Below are 7,451 nucleotides of genomic sequence, written 5' to 3' on the forward strand. Positions count from 1 at the left end.
GGAAGAAGGGAGGCATGCTGAGGTCTTGGTAGGCAGACCCAAGTATGGGAGTAGGAGGAATATGGGGCACAATAGCCCCTGGTGTAGGGGGGAGCGGTAAGGGGGGGGCAAAATGTCCCTGATATGAGGAAGAGGATAGAAGGGGTGCAGGGAGTCCCTGAAATAGAGGGGGACAGGACGGGGACACACAAGGAGCTTGTGTAGGGAATGGAGTGATGCAAAGAACCCCTAGTGTGTCAGTGAGCTTAGCCCACCGAAGCAACAAAGTGTGCGACCCTGTAGAACAGGCCTAATAGGATTTAAAGAGTTGTTCAAGAGAGTACCTGATTACATCCAGGTACTGCAAGAATACTAAACTTTATTTAAATAAAGAGGAGAAATAGCCTAACTTTACAAAAAAGTTATAAAGAGAGACTCATAATGAGCCATAAAGAGAATTGTTAATAAATTCAGAATTTTTTGAACAATCCTCCCTCTTCCAAAGCTCTTTCAGACATCCGAGTCACCCCAGTGAGTTCTGAGAACTCTGTAAAGCAGAGTTCCAATTTTTCCTATATTTTAATTTTCAGAGCATTCGTTTTATATTTTGTTTTATGGGATAGGATTAAGACAATCTTCGTCACACTTTCAAATTGAGGAGGCATAGCTGAAAGAATACAAACTATGAAGTGGGAATTTTTTTAAACTACATAATGGGGAGCATTAGATTAGTAGTCAAAACTTTAAAATATCATCACCATAGTATCCAAGCATATAACATAATTGCTGCCCTAACATTAAGCAGTTTATTGCTGTTCTCTCCATCATTCCTTCCCCTATTCTGCAAGTTTTATGTCCTCAGCCCCCCTCCCCCTTGAGGAGTCCCCTCTCTTTCTTATTCTCTCTGAGCAAGGGTCCCCACATGGGTAGTTAGTGTGCAGCAAGCAGGTATGCTGTAGATTTACACTCCATTTTGCCATGCCCTAAATCTCTGCATAGACAAGTCCTGCAGACCAGAGGAAAGGCAAGGTTTTAAACATCACCCACCCCATCCCCGATCTTCAGCATTTGAGCTTAATGGGTGGCAGAACTGTGGTCAGCAACTGAGTAGAACTGAGGTGAGCAAAGTGATCACTGGACAAGGAGAAGGTTAAACCCCAAAGTAAAGTAAAGATCACAGCTACTTGTCCTAATTGCAGCAACTGTCTGGGTAACAGGGATGGGACCATGTCCCAGCACACTATAAGAAGGCTATGACAGGGGGAAAGGCAGCAACTGTCTGGGTAACAGGGATGGGACCATGTCCCAGCACACTATAAGAAGGCTATGACAGGGGGAAAGGGTCCAGAGTTTGCAGCTATTAGGAGCCAGACTCTCCTTAGGCCTTATCTTCACTAGGAAAAAAAAGGTCCTTACTCCTGGGGGCATTCTGCACCAAAAAGTTAAAAATTCTGCACACAATATTTTAAAATTCTGCAAATTTATTCCAAAATACCTGTCAACAAGTTTGTCTGTAACTATACAGACACCCACAAAAATTCCCCCAGGAGTAGAGAGTTAAAGAAACCCCTATGACAACCCAGTTCCTGCTTCTCTGCCCCCACTCCCCCTGAGCCCAGCCAGAGGGCCAGACACCCACAACTCCTACCCCTCAGAGCCCAGCCATGGCCCCCCCAGCCAATACACCCAAACCCCCTCCCCCCCAAAGCCCAGCCACGGGGTCCCCCTAGCCCAGATACCTGCACCTCCTCCTTTCCCCTCCAGAACCCAGCCACAGGGCCCACCCAGCCCAGATATCTGCACACCCTCCCCCCCAGATCCCAGCCACGGGGCCCCCCCGGCTCAGATAACCGCACCCTCTCCCCTCAGAGCCCAGCCACAAGGCTCTCCTTGCCCAGATACCCGCACCCCCTCCCCCCCAGAGCCCAGCCACAGGGCCCCTCCAGCCCAGATATCTGCACTCCCTCCCCCACAGATCCCAGCCGCGGGGCCCCCTCGGCTCAGATAACCGCACCCTCTCCCCCCCAGAGCCCAGCCATGGCCCCCCACAGCCCAGACACCTGCCTTCCCCTTCCCCAAGAGCCCAGGGATCCAGAAAGAGAAACAGCCTGATGCACCACCCTCTCCTTCCCTAAGGGCATGCTGGGAACTGCAGCTGCCAGGAACCCTCTAGCTCCCTCTCCCTCCCCCCAGAAGTGACTTCTATGTGGAGTTGAGCTCTGCTGGGTCCAGTGGCCCCTAGTGGCAGCTAGCAGCACTGCAGCCCATTTCTGTGGGGGGAAGGAAATTCTGCACACATGTTAATTTCTCCAAAATTCTGCATTGCACAGTGGCACAGAATTCCCCCAGGAGTAAAAGGTGTATTGATAACTAGAGGTAAATTTCTAGTAGAGAAAAGGCAGTTTGTAGTTTTCATACAAATCAGTAGGTGAAGTTAGAGACTAGGCTTGCCCACAGGCTTCAACTCAACCTGCTAACTCATGTGAAGAATACAAATTGCCTTGTCTTTACCAGGGTTTTACCTTGAGTTAGCTAACTTGAGTTAAGAACACTTTTTTTCTGATAGCATTAAAGATGAAGCATTAAAGGAAGGAGGAAGCTACACGCTCAAAAGGCATTTTGACAGAATTTGACTGTATAAAACTATCCTAAAGTTAAGCTGATTTAGAAGCCAGGATAAACGCTCTCTGAACTCCAGACTGTTGGAAACTGGTTTGATTAGGGTTCGAGAACACCAACTTTGTCAGTCAACTCGATTTCTTGACTCTCAGGTACCAGTCTCTTAACTGACAATAGTTTATTTGACCTATCATATACGTCATGGGTATACAAAGCACATTCCGTACATCCTGACTGTAGACCAGTATCAGTAGGCCCAACACTGGTATGGAAAGTAAAGGACTCCACTGGAATTTAGCATCACATTCAATTTCAAAAATAGAAGTTTTCAGTTACTGGTGTCCTCATTTTATTTAGTGAAACAATTATGATCAATATAGAAACAGAAAACTAAGGTATTCATACTATGAAAGATGGACAGTGATGATAATCTCACCAACATCTTCATAAACTGACATCTCTTGAATCAATATTATGTACTACCAATTTAAAAGGATTATACAAAAGTGATAAATATGCACATGGTGCATAAAAAAGCAGCTTACATACACTGGGTGGTCCAATCTGAAAGTTATTTTGTTTTCCAACTAGTTGCAACCACGAGAAAAGTTCCAGATCCACAAGGCTAATATAGCATGTCAGATGCAGTAAACTTGTGAATACATTTTAGTTTACATGCAGTATTTAAAGTGTAATTACAGTCAGGAGAGTAACTATTCAAAAGTGGCATGTTCTTACTAAACAGATCCATTCTCTGTATATCTTCAAGTCACATCTGCTTATTTCAGAGACATACCAAGTTACTACTGTTAGTATTTCACTCTAAATACAGGTCTGGAGAAAGGCACTTCAACAAAAATATAAACATCAATTTTATAGAAGAATCTTTATTGCTGGCAATGAAGGGCAAAGAATCTCAAGAAGCATAACTTGATTTTTAAATCCCAGGTTGAGATTCTAATACTGGTAGTTAGGATAAAATTTGTAAGTTTATAAAATGAAAAGATGAAGTCACAGAAACAAGATATGGAAAGTTTCAGTGTCACTTTTTTGTTTTTAACTATCATTTTTTGTACCATAAATGCACTTAAACCTAGCGTGTACCTTACTGGTAGGTCAGTGGTCCCCAACCTGCTCTGTCCCCAACCTGCTCTGCCCTCAGCTCTACTCCAGCCCAGACCCAGACACCAGCTCCCAGCCATGGCTCCGGCTCCATTCCCAACCGCGGCCCCCCAGTTCCAGTCCTGCCCGTGGCTCTGCTCCCGGCCGCTGCCCCAGCTTCAGCCCCCGCTCCCCCACAGCCCCTCTCCCACCCTGCTCCTGGCCGCAGTTCCAGCCCCACTCATAGCCGCAGTTCCGCTCATGGCACACCAGCCGCAGGCCCACTCCCAGCCCAGCTGCAGACCCGCTCCTGGCCCCGATCGTGACTTTGAACACTCTGGAATGTTAGACTCTTTAGGATAATCAGTTTTTAACCTAATAACCTTGATAGTGAATTTAGATCTTGAAAAGCAGTAAGCTGAGACAGCATCTTAGTTCTGAAGGTAAAGTTCTGTCACAGCTGGTATATATTGTATAGCAATAGGTCAGACCAGACTAGATGATTATAATGATCCCTTCTAGTGTTGAAATCTATTCAGCTGAACTACTATTGAAATGTAGTAGTTATGACAGTTACTAACAAAACAGACGTAATGTACATAAAATACAAGAAACCAATAATTGTCAAGCAGTTAGAATGAAATAGTATACACTCCTAGAGATTCAAAGTATCTTCAGATTAGATGTTTGGCAACTAAAGCTTCTAGACCGGGGTGGGCAAACTTTTTGGCCTGAGGGCCACATCGGGTTTCCAAAATTGCATGGAGGGCCGGTTAGCAGAGGCTGTGCCTCTCCAAACAGTCAGGCGTGGCCCACCCCCGCCCCCTATCCGATCCTTCCTGCTTCTCGCCCCCTGACGGCCCGCCTGGGACTCCTGCCCCATCCACCTCCCCCCTGTTCCCTGTCCCTTGACAGCCCCCGGAACCCCCACCACCCCATCTAACCCCTCCTCTCATTCCTGACTGCCCCCAGGGTACCCCTGCCCCATCCAACCACCCCTTCTCCCTGTCCCCTGACCGCCCCCAGAACCCCTGCCTCCCCATCCAACCCCCCCTCCTTCCTGACTGCCCCCCAGGGGACTCCTGCCCCATTCAACCCCAGTTCCCCACCCTCTGACCACCCCAAGCCCTATCCACACCCCCGCCCCAAGCACCACCCCGAACTCCCCTGCCCTCTATCCAACCCCCCCCACTCCCTGCCCCATTACTGCGCTGCCTGGAGCACTGGTGGCTGGCGGCGCTACAACTGCGCCACCCAGAGCACCAGGATAGGCAGCTGCACCGCCGGGCGGGAGCCAGCCACGCCACCGTGCAGCTCATAGCACCAGGTCAGGCTGCAGCTGCGCTGTCCCAGGAGCTCGCAGCCCCGCCGCACAGAGCACTGTGCCGGCAGCGGAGCGAGCTGAGGCTGTGGGGAAGGGGGAACAGTGGGAGAGGGGCCGGGGGCTAGCCTCCTGGGGCAGGAGCTCAGGGGCCGGACAGGAAGGTCCCGTGGGCCAGATGTGGACTGTGGGCCATAGTTTGCCCACCTCTGTTCTAGACTGCTGCAGTGACTGTACTCATTCTCCAAGCAAAAGGCTAGTCAACAGCTACCTCTAAAGCACATTTTAGCAGTACAGCCAGTGACAAGCTTCCCAGGGCTGTTTTTCCATACCACAGATTATGCTGCCACATAGTGATTTAACAGATTTAAAGAGAGTATCTTTAACAAAAACAAACAAACAAGAAAACCCATCTTTTTTGGTGGTGAAATTATTCTGGTTCAGCCAACAGAAAGCTAAAGTCATGTTGATAGGTCAATTTTTAAATCACATTTTTACACTTTGAGCAACACTGCCCATTGATTTGGGATGACACCTTTTTCCAGATCAGTCATACTCAATGTATGCTGCTCAAGATGCAGGGGGCTTTTATACCGATTTAATGGTCCAGAAACGCAGACTGGCGGCCGGACAATAGCATACCAGTTGCCCCGAGAAGACGGGCTCCTTTTAAAACAGGGGGCCCATGCACATAAGCAAGACAACTAGACCAACATCTCAGTGCAGGGAACAGTCCTGAAGTACCCGACCTGTCACTGGGCAATAAACGCTGCTCGGGTTCTCTGGGGAAGCCTATTAACAATGAATTTCCCATAGAGTTTATTACACCCGGGGGGGGGGGTAATTCCTTCCCCCCACCCCCGCTACTACCCCCCCCCCCCCCGCCCTGGCGGCACGAGGCTGAGCACCCCCGAGGCGGACGGGCATTCACCTGAGACGGTTTCTGCTGCGGCAGGACGGAGGATGCGAACCGAGGGCAGGAGCTCGCGGCCGGCGGGCCTGGGCTCTGACAGACTGCGGCACCGGGAGGAGGGGGGGGCGTTTGGCGAAAACACAGCCCCGGCCCTCTGCGGGGCAGCTCCAGGGGCACCGCCTCGGGCCGGGCCCCAGCGACAGCCCGCCGGGCAAAGCGGGGGAGGAGGGACAACCGGGAAAGTTTCCGGTGACAGCTCCGCGCTCAGGGGAGCGGGCTCGGCAAGCCGGACCCGCACGGGGTGGCGGGCTCAAGTCCCCACACAACTGGCCCCAAGGCCTGGAGACTCGCCCCTCCCCCCCATTCCGCCCGGCTACAGAAACCGCCCGGCCGCAGTTTCCCCTTTTCCCCCCTCCCGCTGCCCTCGCCTCCTTCCCTCCCTCACCGTCTGCTCCTGCGGCTCGGCGCTTGGGTCCCGCGGTAGCGGCTTCACTCCTCCACCTCCCAAGGCCTCCCTCGCCACAATGGCCTCTCGTCGCGGCCCCCTCACGGGCCGCGCCAGGTCCGGACCCGCTGACGAGCAGCCACGCTGCCCAATCAGCGCTCAGTGCCTGCCGGCCACAGCCAATCAGCCTGTGGAGGCGGGACCCGCTAGCCACTACATAAGGAAGAAGAGGCGCAGGGGGCTGCTGCAGTAGAGGCGGGGAGGTTGGTTAGCTTCAGTTACCTCGCTGCCGCCTCGTGCTGATGTCATCAATCCATGTCATCCTCATTGTGATGTAATCAGTGTGATATCACCTCACCCCACACTGCCATCATGAGATGCTGGACACCCTCACTTCAGGGTAAAGCACCATTGCCAGGGCAGTGATGTCAACCCTTTGCCACAAACCGCCATGGTGCCATGATGTGAAGTCATGGCAGACCCTTCTATTCCCCCAAGATGATGCCATCCCCTCCTGTCAGGCTGTCACTTGGTGCTCAATGCATCACAACATGCTGTGGTCACTTTCCATCCATGTTTTTAGGGGAGAGTGGGGGGATGTGATCACTCTGCCACTGTAGAGCCTCTCCAGTTAATTCTGTAACCAGGGCCGGCTCCGGGCACCAGCAAAGGAAGCAGGTGCTTGAGGCGGCCAATGGAAAGGGGCGGCACGTCCGGGTCTTCAGCGGCGGGTCCCTCAGTACCTCTCTTCCTCTTTGAGCTGCCGCCAAAGTGCCACCGAAAAGGAAGAGAGGGGGGCAAAGGACCCGCCGCCAAATTGCTGTAGAAGAATGAAGCGGCATAATTGAGTTACCGCCGAAGTGCTGCCGATCGGCTTTATTTTTTTTTATTTCTATTGCTTCATCACTTGGGGCGGCAAAAAAGCTGGAGCCGGCCCTGTTTGTAACACATGGCAGCCATATTTAGTTACCACAGAAAAGGGGGAGGAGGTCAGCATGGGGTCAGCCCTGCCCCCGTTAAAAAAATTATGAATAGATGCTGTAAGCTGTATCATTGGTGTAGAATGCCACATT

The 7,451-nt window shown here is 51.2% G+C and overlaps 1 protein-coding gene across 4 annotated transcripts in view; it reads right to left on the reverse strand.

Moving 5' to 3' along the window:
• Positions 1 to 6,472, reverse strand: part of MAPK9 (mitogen-activated protein kinase 9) — a 61,672-nt gene extending 55,200 nt beyond the window's left edge. For all 4 annotated transcript variants that reach the window (XR_002908223.3, XR_002908222.3, XM_024202093.2 and 1 more), the window contains exon 1: positions 6,379 to 6,472. The gene's annotated coding sequence lies outside the window, so the exon portion shown is untranslated. The remainder of the gene's footprint in view (positions 1 to 6,378) is intronic.
• Positions 6,473 to 7,451: the final 979 nt, after the last annotated feature.

This window comes from Terrapene carolina, unplaced genomic scaffold (assembly GCF_002925995.2).
Source record: "Terrapene carolina triunguis isolate 2854851 unplaced genomic scaffold, T_m_triunguis-2.0 Scaffold629, whole genome shotgun sequence".
Classification (NCBI taxonomy): Eukaryota; Metazoa; Chordata; order Testudines; family Emydidae; genus Terrapene; species Terrapene triunguis.